This window comes from Ambystoma mexicanum, chromosome 5p, assembly GCF_040938575.1.
Source record: "Ambystoma mexicanum isolate Mex_15411 chromosome 5p, UKY_AmexF1_1, whole genome shotgun sequence".
Lineage (NCBI taxonomy): Eukaryota > Metazoa > Chordata > Amphibia > Caudata > Ambystomatidae > Ambystoma > Ambystoma mexicanum.
In genome coordinates, this window is record NC_090930.1 from 260,220,624 (window position 1) to 260,236,273 (window position 15,650).

Here is a 15,650-nt window from a genome sequence, read left to right on the forward strand (position 1 = left end):
AAGGTCAGAAAGTAGAGGCAGAAATATTAAAAAGATGCTGTTTCAATAGTCGAGCCTAGAGAGGACCAGAGCTCTGGAGACGGTGAGCTTCTGGGGGAAAGTGAGAAAAGAAAGAATTCCTCTGAGGAGGTGCAGCTGATAATTGGACTTTTTAGAGATGTCACACATGTGAGGAGAGAAGGAAAGGGTGAAGTCGAAGATGACACCAAGGTTCTTAGCCTCACAGGAAGGAGCTCACCTCCCAGAGAATAAAGGAGGCCTTCAGGGCTTGGCCAAACCATTTGTGGGTGAACCCCAGCCAGTAATACTGAAATGCTCAGACAACTGTTGAGACATGGGAAAATAGTTGATGATAAAGTGACATTAGATGATTTGCAATGCACAACAAACCAGATTTAAATTTATATTTATATTTCACCAAACTGCCACATGTCCTTTGAGATATAGGGCCTCATTACACGGATGGCGGTAGGGATTTACCGGTACCGGTAAAATACCGGTACCGGTAAATCCCTACCGCCTTACTACGAGGTCCCTTTGCGGGTTGGGGGATTTAACACCTGCTTTTTGCAGGCGTTAAAATCCAACCCGCTAAGGGACCTCGGAGCTAATTACGGCACTGCAAAATTGCGGTGCCGTAATTAGCGCCTTCCCCATTCCCATAGAGCCCTATGGGGCAGAAATGGGAATGGGGAAGGGCAATGGCGGAAGGGGGATTTACCGCCGCTCCAACCTTGGAATGGGGCGGTAAATCCCCTTTCCGCCAAGGCGGTGCCAGTATTTTACCGGCATGAGCCATGGCACTAATAGCGCCATGGCTCACCGCCTACCGTGTAATGAGGCCCATAGGGTCATATATAATTTTAATCGTAGGTGCCTGCTGTTAAAGTCAGCCTATGACGGTAGGAATGAACTCGGATTCCCTCAGGCTGTTGTCAGGATTGCACATACTGCTCAGTGGCTGCAATGTTGTCCAACTGCATGGGAGTTACCAGTGTGTCAGCAAACATGGCACAGGCAAGAAAACACATCCCTGATGCTTTTACAGCTTGGAGCATTAAGGAAAATAGGGTTGATTAGAAGATCTCACTTTCTAAAGAGGTAAAACAGCATCATTTTAAGAGTAAAAGTCAGAAAAATGCCTGATCCTGCACACTTTGCCTTTTTTGCCCTCATATGATAATGATTAACAGTGCTATGAGTTGATTTATCAACCCATGAAAATCTTTCAACCCGTCAAACCCAACCTGAAATGACAGGCTCAAGATGCCTCCCGATTAATGCACATTCTGTCTTGAAGCTCTCCTCTGACATGTTTCACCTTCTCCTCAAAGACTAAAGAGACCACTTCTTTATTACAGAATACTGGCTCTGCGATGATCACTCTCTGGTTACCCACAAGAGTTTCAGGCTTGAAGACCGTCTGTGCAAATCGCAATAATAGAAGAGAAAGTGGGATCGCTCTGGTGTACAAAGACTCCTTCATAGTCTCAACCATCTCAAATGTCATCATCCCAGATTGTGAATTGCTCTGTCTGACCTACCCCATCTATCCCACAGTCACACTAAGCTACCTCTTAATCTACAGGCATCCCTAGATCAGGCCACATTTTGCGGACAAACACTATGTTGCCACTGCCATCCTTTCCGTAGATCATCAACTACTAATCATTCTCACAGATTTAAACATTTGGTTTGATAAAGAAGACAATTCAATTACAAAGTCACTCAGAGTGAATCTTGCCACCTTACACCTCAAATAGATGGTTAAGAGTTCTGCCCACATTGCTGGACACAATCTGGATGGCATTTTCTGTAATGCAAATATAACCACCTTCTGCTCTCCAGTTCATCTCCTGTGGGGGCACCACTTGTCTAACCCTTTCACAATATTCACTAAGACACCACCACTCACAGAAAATTTAAAAGAAGCATAGACCATGGAAAGAAATACAAATTAATTCCCTACTTGAAAGAGTAGAAGCAACCACATCTACTGTGCCTACCGGTGGATCATCAACCACACTGGATGAGAAACTCCACAAAACGAATAACTGGATTGTAGTGCCCCTAAACAATCTTTTGAAAAATACAAAAAATAAATGGTTCAACCCCGGACAGAACTAGTTAAAACAGAAAATGTAAACCTGCACACAATCTGGAAGAAAAGCAGCCTACACACTGTTGAATCTGTCTAGCATCAATAGTGACAACTATACAGGGCTGCAGTATGTTAGGGAGAATTCTCTGTTTAGGCTGAATTTCCTAACCTAGTGAGTCCCCCAGCAGCTTTGCTGGATTCTGGAGTTTGTTTTTTTCATCCTGCCAAGAGTGAGACTCTTTTTCTCCCACTCTTGGACATGAATGTGTGTAATTCCTTTGAATGTCAATGTGTTCCATGGGCTATGGGGTCTTTTACCCCATAGTGCCTCATATGTTTTGCTATGTGTATTACAACGCACCCTCCGTGCCGTAACACTGGGGCGTCCTAGCGGACCCCCACCATAGACTCCATACCCGGTGACTGACTACTGTCTCCCCGGCCATGTAAAGTCACCATTGGCTTTACTAGACCTAAATTTACTAACAGAACTAGTACAGACCATCCTATTGTGGACGTACTAGTAGGGGTAATTCGATTACTCCTAGGTCTGTTATTCGAGGGGGCACTGTCCCGTCCCCCCTCGTCGAGTTTTGGCTGGTGGCAGTGGAAACTACTTGTTATATTCGACCCCGAATATAACCCTATGGGATTCTTCCCATTGTTGGAGGTTAATACTTTTTCTCGTTAATCTCTAACATACCACCGGTTTATTTATCTTAAATAAATCTATCGGTTGGTATTTTCTGCCAGAACTCGGTTTTTAAAATGGCGTCTGTGTTCGTCTCTGTGACTCCTAAACCAAAGGTTGAGCCCTTTGTTCCACTTTTGGCGGGCCTCTACACAGAGGCCCTCCAAAGTGGTGCCATTCTGTCTGGGTACCACCGGGGGTGTGGGAGGGGGTTTAGGCACCCTGGACTGAGTTGCCTTGCCAACTCAAGTCGCACTCTGGTGTGATTGGCCCAAGTGGTGAGCCACACCGCTCACCACTTAGCGTGTTTTGATTGACAGCTAGGCTGAATGAATGGGGGTTTTCTGCATAAAAGCAGGGCTTTTGGGACTGGATCTTCAGAAGTCGCCACAGGACCTAAGAATCCGACGAGGGTAAAGCTGAGCCGACCTGCAATGACGACACCTCCGGTGGAGCCCTGCGGAACCGACTCGACACTTCCCAACGACAGAGGAGATCTCCCCGCCGGAGAGGCTCTTCCCCTGACTGGTGGGAACAACCAGTCCCCTTTTGCTTTTTCTTCGTTCCAGGACGTAGTGGTCGAATTGCACCCGGCAACCGGATAGCCACTACCCCTGTACCGTGACCAAAAGGTGGTGCCTTGTGACGGAGCACTCCGCGGCTGGTCTCTTCCCTGGTAGTGCAACGATCTTCAACTTTCCTTCGATGACGAGATCATCTCTTCTCTTGGCAAAGACCAGACGTGCATCCACCACCAGGAACAACTGCCCCCGCCGGAGCTGTCTCTCCACAAACAAGGTACCGTGTCCGCCTGGCTTCCCTTTCTGCCGGATAGAGTGAGGTGTCTTAATCCTCGCCTCTCCATTGGGTCACCTCCAAGCTTTGTTAAACTTTCTGTTCCGAACTGGTCCAACCTTTCCATAACAATTTGCGATAAAGACTCGAAGCGCATTTCCACTGAGACACTTTTTGGGAGATATCGTCTTGCCTCTCTCCGAGTGGGCCTGGCCTCTGAACTTTGTGATCTGCAGTAGACCCTGCCTTACTTGCCTTGCATTTGTTCGTAAAAGTGTTGGTGCCGAGTGATTTCATAACCTGCCTTTTCTCTCCCGTCCTAACGAATACTAGAGTGCCATCTAGGTTAAAGCATTCACCTCTGTCTGCAAATAAGTGGTGCCGTTGAACCTAGACTTGTCGAACTATTGTTAGGGGGATTGATCTTTTTCTTATAGTAATTGTGAGTGGAGTTGTTTGCCGTATTAGTGCCAGAGTGTTTTCCATAGATGTGTTGTTATAAATAAATACCTATATATCTTTACATCGAAGCCTTGTGACGTGTTTGCTTGTCCTACTGTGTAAATTGCACTATTTTGTATACTCTACATACTGCCTAACTCTTCTTGAGGGAAGTCTGACTGCTCAGCCACAGCTACCAAGTGAATCTGTGTGGTACAGACGGCTACCAAGTGGGTTTACTGCCAAACACCTGTAATCCTAAATCTTTTGCAGTGGTCCCAGAGGGAACTGCACAGGTTTCCGCCTAACACAGTAGTTGAATGAAAGATAGCATACTACTCCAACTACATTGATTCAGCAACTCACAGTGAAATGGAAATGAATAAGATGATCAGAGAATTTAAAAACCGGACTACTTGTAATGCAACCCCTACCCCTATACAAGAGCTCTGTGACCAGATTGCTGCATACTTCAACCAAAAACTCCTCAACGTGCTAGACCAGGGTTAAGATCAGACTTGATCAACATGGGGGTTTTACTGCCTGGATTCCAACTCTAAAGGGCCTATAACAAGGATGTATTTTATCCCCCATGCTGACCTGGAGGAGGCCCTTGAAAATATGGTTGCCATCCCTCCAAAACTGGGCTCTCAGCTGCTCCAGTGGCTAGGATATGCAGATGATTTGCCTATTCTGGACCTAGACCCTGGATGGTTACAAGCCTCCCCGAACAACCTAAAAAATATGATGATGACAATTCACTAAAATAATGGATTTTAACCCTGTTATGAAGAGGGTAAATAACAGGCTAAACTGGGAGATTATTGGAACCTATTTGGAGGTAGTGACCTCTAATAAATACCTAGGCATTTATTTATACTCCAGGTTAAGCGGTATGGCCCACTTGAACTACATCAGATTGAAATCTAACGCAATGCTGGGGGGCATCTGTTATTTTGTTCAGAAATGGGGAGGGTTCTCTATTGGCTCAGTGATGCAGTTGTAAGAAGCGAAAGTGGCACCCTTGGTACTCTAAGGTGCAGAATCATGGGCTTTAGCAAGGGTTGTAGAAACCGGCAAGCTTGAAAGAGCTTTAATGAAGAGTCTGCAGTGACTTCCTTCCCGCACAGCAATTGAGATGATTTTTCTGGAGTTTAACTGCGTGTCCATCCAATGCAAAATAGATCTCTGTGGCCTACATTTGTTCAGAAACTGACTAATGCCCTGGAAGGATCCTTGCAAAACTCATCGTAATGGTGTACTGGTGAAGAGCATCTCTGATGCTGGCCACAAAATATCATGTTGCAGAATGTGTGTCCTATATTCAGGACAGGACTTGTGTACCTACCTAAATCCAACAATTCTTGGGTATGCGATTATATAAAGTTGAAATTCAACACAGCAAGAACATGGGAAATAGAGGGGGCTTAGTCTCAGGTCCCCAGAGCAAATGGGGAATGCTGACTATGTAGTGAAGGAGCACTAGAATATGCCAGACATCAAAACCCTCTGCATTGTCCACAAGGCCTTCTGGGGCCTGGGGCCTAAATACCTTCAACTCTTTCTTCCTAAATATCTTCCTTCCCGAGCCCTCCGCTCATCTGTCTCCAACTCCCTCAGGGTGAGCCACTTCCCGAAGCAACAAGCTGGGGGTAGATCTCTCTCTGCGGCAGGGGCCTCTCTCTGGAACAGCCTTCCTGCATCCCTGAAACTTGAGGAGATCCATCTTCGGTTCCGGAAGCACCTCAAAAACTTCCTCTTTGCTTCTGCTTTCTTTCCCCCTCTCCCCTGCTAAATTCTTCACTGAAACTGCACTGAACCTGCACCTGGGCCACTCTCACCGACCTCAGTCCTTGGGCCAGCCACTCTCCACTTGCACTGCCTCCCTGGCAACCCCTGCACTGCGGGACTGTCTCTGCATCCCTACAGCTCCCCCCTCCTACCACTTGTCTGCACTTACCTTGCACTTGCCACCACCTGGCCCTACTTATTTATTATTTATTTATTGTTATTCTACTTACCCTGATTAGCACTTCCCCCCTCCCTTTCCCCTTGCACTTTTTCCCTTCCCCCTACCCCTTCACTTGCGCGATCTGAATGACACCTGGCCTAGTAGGATCGTTGTCTGTCTTCCCCTTGTTCCCCCCTCCCTGCCTCGTCGCGCCTTGAAACACTTGTGTATAGGCGCGTTAGAAATGCCATATCATATCATATCATCTCCTGTGTCAGTGTGTGTCTCTGGAGGAGTTAAGGGAAGAGGCAGGTGCAACAGCAGGTTGGGGGCGAAATACACCTGGGGTCTCGGTGTGGGTAGAATTTATGAGGGGAATAACCATATGTGTATTTTTTATCATGTTTTGGAGGAAAATTGTAAATATAACGGAATCCTTATTGTGAGGGGAGTGGGATAAGGGTCGATTTTACAACCTTTTGTTGAGTTTTATTGAGGTTTTTAATTTACATCATCGTATCTGTTGGATGAAATATAAGAAATATAAGACAACCCTACCAGACCTCATTGATGGACTTTGCATCACCTGATATGGGGGTGACACTCAAATAATCCTCAGGTTTGAAAACACTCCAAGCACATGTTAAAATATGCCTTGCACACATGTATGCATGGGTGACAGCAAACAGGCCAAACTCAAATCCACAAAACTTGAGCTGATGCTCTGTAATGCAACAACTTACAGAATCACCAACAGCCCTTGGCCTAAAGAGATGGGCCCGTTCAAAATACCATACACTATGGTAAGGAATCTTGGACCACAATGGACCTCACCCTAACACTTGAAACACAGGTCAGAGCCATCACGAGAAGCTGCTTTATCAAAATCTGCACTCTATGGCACATCTGACTTCACTTACCATTAGCCCACAGAACCCTGGCAATGCTTTCAATAGTACTATCCAGACTACACACATGTGCGCAAGGAGTATGGACATTAATTGATGAAGTGTCAGATTTTTAACATGCAGACATTTGGAGTAAGACCCTATTTTCCGCTAGCAACCCCCCAGCACACACCACAGGGTCCTTACACCTCTTAAAACGTGCACAGAAAAATCACAAGAATAATGATATTACTTATATAATTCTGACAAGTCCGTACTATGAATTATCCATATTTTTTTAAATTATGCTCTGGCCCAGATGGGTGTGGTTTATGTTCCAAAGCACATGGGGGAAGCTTCTGTCTGCCCCCGCCTCCAGCTCGGGTGGCTCCCAGAGGCACTTCTCCTCCCACTTCTCCCAAGAGGAAGCCACTTTACGGCCCCCCCAATATAACATTTGCCTGAGTCCAGGACAAGGCTTTGTGCAACCGCCTGCCGTGCCCCTCCCCTAATCTAATCAGAGAGGTGTCAACTCCTTTTGGTGGGGAAGCAGGATGCAGCTAGGCCTGGGAAGAGTGGCTGAGCAGGTTTCTCCTGTCGGGGGTAGTTGTCAGGCACAATTCAGCTAAATGTCACTTTAGTTCCCAGTTTAAATCAAACTTACAATTTTTACCTATACATTAACTAATGACTTCCTTCAAGTCATTTCAGAATATAGTTTTACATTGTATCCACCTCCTAGCAAGTCTTTCCTTGGTCTGGTTTGGGTTCCTCTGTTCAGTTTTACACAAAAGACTGGTGGTTTTAAAACACCGGCTTTCTGATAGTGGTGAGTACCGGTATTGCAACCATTTTTGGGATTAAGAAAATGAATTCCCCACAGTTCTGAGTTGCTTTTTGGCAATCAGCATTGCCATTCCCAATGGTTTCAGGCTACTGTGTGTGTAGCCCAATGGTGGTTTTAGGCAGTGCCCTCCTGTGCTCACAACATAGGCAAAAATGGGTGGCAGCCTATTCTTCATGTTTTCCCTGTGCACTCTCTGGGGAGTTCTGGCCATCATGATGTTTTCCATGCCAGTACTGCACAGTTTTATGGTAGGGCTTGGATGCATGGGTAAAAACATCCCACAGTGGTCATAGTTTGAAACGTCCCTATGTGGCCCAATGTTTCCCTGTGCAGAGACATAGCCCAAGCCTTCATCAAAGACACCCCCTATCTTAGTATTCATTTTCTCAAACCTTGGCAGTGGAATTGCTGCAGTGGAGCAGCAAACTCTACAGTCAGACACAGTGGGCCTCATTACGACCCAGGCGGTAAGGGGTTAACGGCGCCATAAAAGGTGGCAGTGCCGTTAACCCCTTACCGCCTAATTACGAGGTCCCTTTGCGGGTTCCCACCTTAACAGCTGGTTTTACCAGCCGTTAAGAATTGGACCCGCAAAGGGACCTTGGAGGTAATTACGGTACAGCAATTTGCGGTACTGTAACTACCGCCTTCCCCATTTCCATTGAGCCCTATGGGGGCAAAAATGGGAATAGGGAAGGGCGAATGGTGAATGGGGAAATACCGCCCCGCCAACCTTGGAATGGGGAGGTAATTCCGCCATTCACCATGGTGGAATCGGTAAAATACCGGCGGCAACCATGGCACTACTAGCGCCAAAGTTACCGCCTGGGTCGTAATGAGGCCCAGTATCGCTTATCTGTGTGACCAAAACAGTAAAACTAATGATTGCCTGCGCTCGCTGTTTGACCCCAGGGCCCACTACTCTGCAGTAGGTAAGACTTGGGAAACCCATCTTCCACAGCAGCTCTAGTGCTATCTTGCCTTGAGTTATTATTGTCCTAAAAAACTCTGTGTGGGAGATGTGTGGGCCAGTATGGGATTCCTAATGTGGACAATTGTATCACAAGTGTGATGTGACATTTGGTGTCATATCATTGCTTCAAATATCTTTTAGGGTACAGGGGAGTGGTGTATAAAGACACTGGATCCGCCAGAGACCGCTTCAAGGCTCAGCATCACATAGTGTGTAGGGTCACCCGTAACCTGTGCACACCTCACAATGTCCCCCTTCTGTTAATAGTGGAATTTCAGACAGTGGAGACAGTGCAGAAGATATTGGGATATAGGAATATAAAAATCACCAAATAGCAATCATGAAGAAAACCTCTTGATCCTGTCCTCCATATATAACATTATGTAAAGAGTGTTGGTACTGCAACAGTCTCCTGTGAATTGGTCTAACCGTGCTGAGGGTTGCCTGATGAGTAGCGTAATGTGTCCTTGAATGGAATCTCCAGACCTTAACTACCAGAGGAGTGGAAGAGTGAAAGGAGCAGAGGAAGGTTAAAAAGGGAGACACTTTGTAAAAACAATAATGGAGTCAATAAAGTGTGATTTTGTAACAGAACCACAATACATGTTCGGAACATTTAATGTGCTGCAATATTATTTCTTCTGATCCATTATTAAAAAGAACTGCTAATTTACCATTTTTGCTAAGAAGATGTTGCTCAGTACATTGCATTTTCCTTTTGCAAACTGGGCAGGAGATTCTTTTACTGCAGGTTAAGAAGAAATAATTGGTCTGAGAAACCAAACTCAATTTGTATTGTTTTGCTTCATTACTCTATGAAAGACATGACATATTTATTAAGTTAAATCATGGTAACATGCAAGTTCATTGAGTAGGATATGAAATAGAATTGAAGAACAAACAACAAGAATTATCATGAATGGAAATGAATATAACATACGAAGCCGAATTGGACATACTGATCCCGCATTTCCTGTTAAACTCTGCAAACCTACATATCTGGGGCCTAAAAAGAAACACTCTGGCAACCATTGCTATATTACAACATTCAGCCACCAGTAGAATGCATATTTGACAGGCATCTAAGCAATTTCCTAGCGCAAGACACAATACAGGTCCATCTATAGAGATTTTGGGGCCCGGTGCACAGACAACTCGGGGCTCCTTTCAATCCAAAAAAATGAAAGCCCTCAAGAATCCCTACTTGCAACCCCTTCACCGTCCCTTTGTCATGATTGCCACTGATAGCTTGAATTGTTGCTGTGTCAGCTATTAATATAAGTATGGAAACTTCCCTGAAGTCCACATCCATTACAAAGTGAACAATAGTATATCCACAGAACACATTTAACAATAGGAGATACAATTCAGGTATGCATAATACAGTATAGATGCAGGGCACGTATCTTTAGCTGTTTGAAAAGGGTATACATACCCCAGTATAGACAAGGAACTCGGATTAGGAGCCTCACTGAATACACACGTGCTAAAACATGGAATCAGAGGACAGATTTAAAGCAACAAACAGTGTGCACGTGCTGCAGCATAGAGAGGACACAGATTAGAAGTTATCACAATGGTGCAGATATTTGAACATAGAGTGAGATTAGAAGAGGCCCATGGTTTTCAAGTGGTGTTGTCATGAGTGTGCCAAGAAACAGCAGACATTACGGTTTGTAATATTTTAATGGTCACTATGATTACACACGAAGATACATTGTAACAAGGTAAACCACAAATACGGATATTTTGACGATAAACTAAACCCTGTGTAGGGACTGACACGTTTGAAATATTTAAGTACTGTCACGTTTGGTAGTTTAGGCACTATGAGCTTATATGATTTGCCCAGTTGTTTGAGTAGTGAGTTGCAGGGATTTGAGCCCACTTTCCAATTTCTGAACTTGATCACGTTGGTGGTTCCTGTGACAAAGTGAGGTGCAATTATTTGTGAATGTTCAACTTTCATAAACTAAAATTAATAATCTGGATTGTAGATAAACCGATATGAACATATGGAAAAAAGATCTCTACAGGGTAATGTTATGCAAAAGCAGAGCAATTGAAGATTTCTTTTCACCATCATGAATGGACATCTGCAAATACACACAAACGAATGCACATGAGCCAGATAGAGTTCATCTAGGTGGTGTGACTGTATATTAAACACATCAAAAGAAACTGTGTGAAAACTTCGCTTACTGAGTGACACATGCTTGGAGATTAGTATTTGTTATGTGAGGACAATTTGAAATTCTATAAACATGACATCTGTTTGTTGTGTCAACTAAGCAGACGCCGGATGCCTGTGCATGCTGTGTGCTAATTTGTATATAGCACAATCCTAATTTTGAAGCAAAAGAGTTCTGTACTAGTGGACAAAACAAGAGAGTACAAAAATATGGGTACACTTAGATTATAAGAATAGACTATTAAGGAATACTTGGAAGGACATGGAGAGGGGTTATAGAATGGGTTACAGGGAGAGGAGACCGTTCTTTTGGGAGGCATAGGCTTGTGACATTTAGTTAGCTTGCACCTATCTGTGACCATTACACTAAAATCAACACCATGAAAAGAAAGCACAAGGAACTGTCTAAAAATGCCATCATAATGCGAGAAGGCAAACTCTCTTCACAAAAGAAATCATGGTGAAATAAGATGACCCCTCCAGGATCATGGTAGCAAAGCATTGACACTTTGGCTCGTCTGTCTTGAATTTGGATTCTTAATCCCCTTTCCCAATTAACACATTGGGCCTCATTAGGAGATCAGCGGCACATGACTACATGATGGGAGGTGGTATTGATGTAATTACTCAATACGGCACAAAAATAGAATGATTATGCCATTTTAATACAACAATTATTTTATTCAACCAATATTTATCTTCTTCAAGCTGCCATAGCTGGAGTTTAGTTCATTGGTAACACATGATTCACAAACTAAATTGCAATTAGAAACATTGCAATATACATACATACATACATAATAAACCCCATGAATTGCAATGTGCAAGAAGGTGCTAGGATTCACCACATATATCCTCAAAATAAGGATGTGCAATAGACCAACAAATATCCATATGTCACTAATAGGCAGGGGTAGACAATACTGTATCACCTAAGCTCATGCACCTATACATCAGTGCCAATATGAATCGAAAAACCAGTCTAGTAGACGAGACAGCTATTCACACAGCTGCTGTCTTCTGAAATTTCGGTGGAACACTTCTGAAAGGTATATTTTCCCCTTCCTCCTAGTTTCAACATCTCTCCTGCATTAGGAAATGTTTTCTTCAGGACAGGTTTATCCATATCTAAAAAGTGAAGAGAAAAAACGTTGCTGGGTCGCAATCTATTCTTATACACGTTTTGTGTAGCAACATAACGTATTACCAAAAACAAATGAGGTAATCACTTACTGGTTTAATTTGCAAAAAGTGCATGGATCCAGTTGGTTCTCATAAGTCACTCAACTGAACAATAGACCACAAAAAACTGTAAAGGAAAGACCAATTACTTGTCGATTCTAACTGCAATGTGTCTACACCTACTGTAGAAATAAAAGACAGCGCCTCCAACACATCATGGATTAGTGTGTTCACTTCCATAACTCATCACAGCATATGATTTCTACTGGTGCTAAAAAAGGGGGTGGGGCAAAGAGCCAGTCATATATCACCAAAATGGGACCAGGAGCATTAGAAAACACAGGGATTCATGTATCCCAATTTGCACAATCTCAGAAAAGCCCAGAAGGACCAATCTTCCATGCATCCCAAAGCACATGGTGTAAACCATATCAATAGCTCCCTTATAGCATAGTAAAGATGTAAAGTCTGATGATTACCTCAGTGCAGCGTGTGGAAAGTCCACCGATCAACAGATATTATGGTGTGGACAAAAAATGAAACAAAATCCAAGTCTGCCTCAGAAATGGTCCAAGAAGTGTAACGTCATCGAAGACATCAATTTACCCCACTATGAAGTCCCAGGTTTATAAATGATGTGGTGGTGGTTGAGACCGCATTTCCAGGTCGTGATTGTAACCCAGAGCAACCATAACATGATGTGTTGGACTACACGTGATGGCAGAGGATGTGACACATACCGGCTCCTCGCTCTGACTGGGCTACTGTGTCACGTGATACGGAAGCAAACAACAGGGCCCATGGGAGAAAAAGAACCCTCCCACCGGTCCAAGAAAAACAATGCCCACCTGTCCTGATAGAATATCAAATGCACATCACGTATTATAACAAAACACATAATTTTTTATAGTCAAAGGAATGTGTTTAAACATAACGTGAGGAGCAGAAATGAACATGAGAAACATTGCTGCCCAATGTGGACATGTCAATCACCCACTCTAGCTAGGATGTTAAAAGCCATCTGGATACCCTCGGATATGAACACATCATCTGTAGATGACCTATGTGAATAATAATATCTATAGGGAATATGCAAATTAACACAAGTGAGTGCAACCTACTGAATTAGAATGCATGTCCATATAAGTATATAAAGTGTTTCAATAAACAAAGTGAACCAAGGTAACACATTCACTGAATTCACACCGCAAATATGATCTGTGTACCCAGGGCAAAACACATGTCCATGTTGCAATAAGTCAATGGCATAAATGAGAACAAATACAAACAAACAAAGGGGCACAATATCCCTGTTGTAATCTCAAATGGGTACACGATTTACAATTCAGTTGGAGAACAAAATAATTGTATACATACATTTGGTAGACATAATTATAAACACCACACATGTGCCCATGCAATATGCCCTACTGCATGACTAAATAGCATCAATATGAATCAACTGGCACAAAGGGTACCAGGAAGTTATCAAAACGCCAAGGGGCTCCACTCATCTTGTAGGTTGAGATTTGATCTAGCTGTATCCAAAATGTTCATCCAGTGTTGCTCCCCTAGTGCTAGGAGTCGGTACGTACTCCTCTGGTCTTTACCATTCATCCTATCAATGGCCCACCATTTCATGTCATTATCATTGTGTCCAGTGAGTACATAGTGTTCCACTAGCGCAGCCAAGATGGTTTTCATTCTAATCTTAGATCGATGCTCCATAATACAGGTGCTAGCCTGTCTGGATGTCATCCCCACATAGGTTTCAAACAGGGGCACTGAATGATGTAGATCAAACTGGTGCTCTTGCACATGGTGTGAAAGTTAAAATATCATTCTTTGTTCTTGATCATGAAACTCAATTTGGTCAATGAGAATTTACAAGCCAAACAGCTCCCACATGGATAATGCCTCTTCACAGGGGGAGGTATGATCTATGTTAGAAGAGGGTTTGGCCGCCACTCTATCTGCGGATACCAAATGCTGTTGAAGATTTTTCCCATTCGTAAAAGAAAAAAGTGGGGGTTCCAACTCAGGATTATTGAGTTGGAGCACATGCCAATTTTTTAAAATAAGCTTTTGAATTGCATTTCTGTGCTGACTAAAAAGTGAGCACAGGGCACCGTTTGGTAATGGGGTGCAATGTTGCCTTGTGGCCATGACGAGCAGCCAGATTGTTTGGAGCATGGGTAGAGGGTGCAAAGTTGGTCTGTGGTTATGGTGAGTGGCTAGATTAAGTTTGGCTTGCAAACAATCTGGTCAATGGCTGTGGTCATGAGGGTTGATGTAAGGGATTGAAGTTGGGAGTGTGCCCGGCCTGCTTCAAGTGCCGATGTGTACTTTGAGATGTTTAGTGGGGTGTGCAATATGGGCTTTCCATGGGGTTAAATTTGGCACTGGGAGTGGCATGTTGCAAGGGCCAATGTCTACTTTGAGATGCTCAATGGGGTCTAAAAAGGCAAAGGCACTGCCCAAAGGATTGTGACAACTGGACATGGCTGCAGGCATGGTAAGTTTGCAAATATGTTTTGTTCCATCTGCTTGTATCGTAACAGCATTAGTATGAAATATTGGTTATGTGTATCTATGCTTATTGTTGAAAGAATATTTGAATTGCAAAAATGAGCACAACATGCCATGATTTGCATTACGTGGAAGTTGCTGAAATGGTATAGTATCACAATTTGATACATATACATACACAAATCATTCATTGGGAATATGGACCCTCATTAAAATTATGGCAGAGTGGTAAATAACTTGGCAGTAACGGAATTACTGCTACATTTACCGTTCCGCCATATTCAGAGTTTGGCCTTGGAGAGGAGGATTTACCTAAGCATCATGCTGGAATAAATACTAACAACTTTCTGCTGAAAAATCATCAACATCTAATAGGGTACTTCGTTGAAGGAGAGGGAGGTGGGGGTTATTCAACAGATTACTATTGGGGTACTGGAGCGAGGGAGAGGGAGGTGGGGATAATTGCACAAACTACTAATGGGTACTCGGAAAAGGAAGAAGGAGGTGGTGGCTATGTAATGGATTACTAATGGGGGACTGTGAAGATGAAGAGAGAGTGTTGAATCTTAGAGTACTTTGATGAGGAAGAGTTAGGTGATGATAATGTAACCAATTACTAATGGGGTACTAGGATGAGTAAGAGGAAGGAGAGGTTAACATAACAAATGAGTTGGGTAGTGGCATGAGGAATGAGGGGTTGTGGGAATTCCACAGACTACTAATGGGGTGTTGGGATAAGGAAGAAGGAGGTGGGGTTTATGTAATGGATTACTAATTGGGCTGGGATGAGGAAGATAGTGTTCTGTTTTGGAGTACTGCAATCAGGAGGCGGGAGATGGTGATAATGTAACATATACTAATGGGATAGTGGCATGAAGAAGAGGGCAGTTGTGGGAATACAACAGACTATTATTGGAGTTTAGGGTAATTCCAAAGACTTCTATTTGGGTACTGGGACAAGGAGGTTGAAGGTTAAGGTAATTAAATAGATTACATTTGGGGTACTGGAGGAAGGAAGATGGAGGTGGAGATAATGCCACAGACTTCTAATGGGGTACTGGG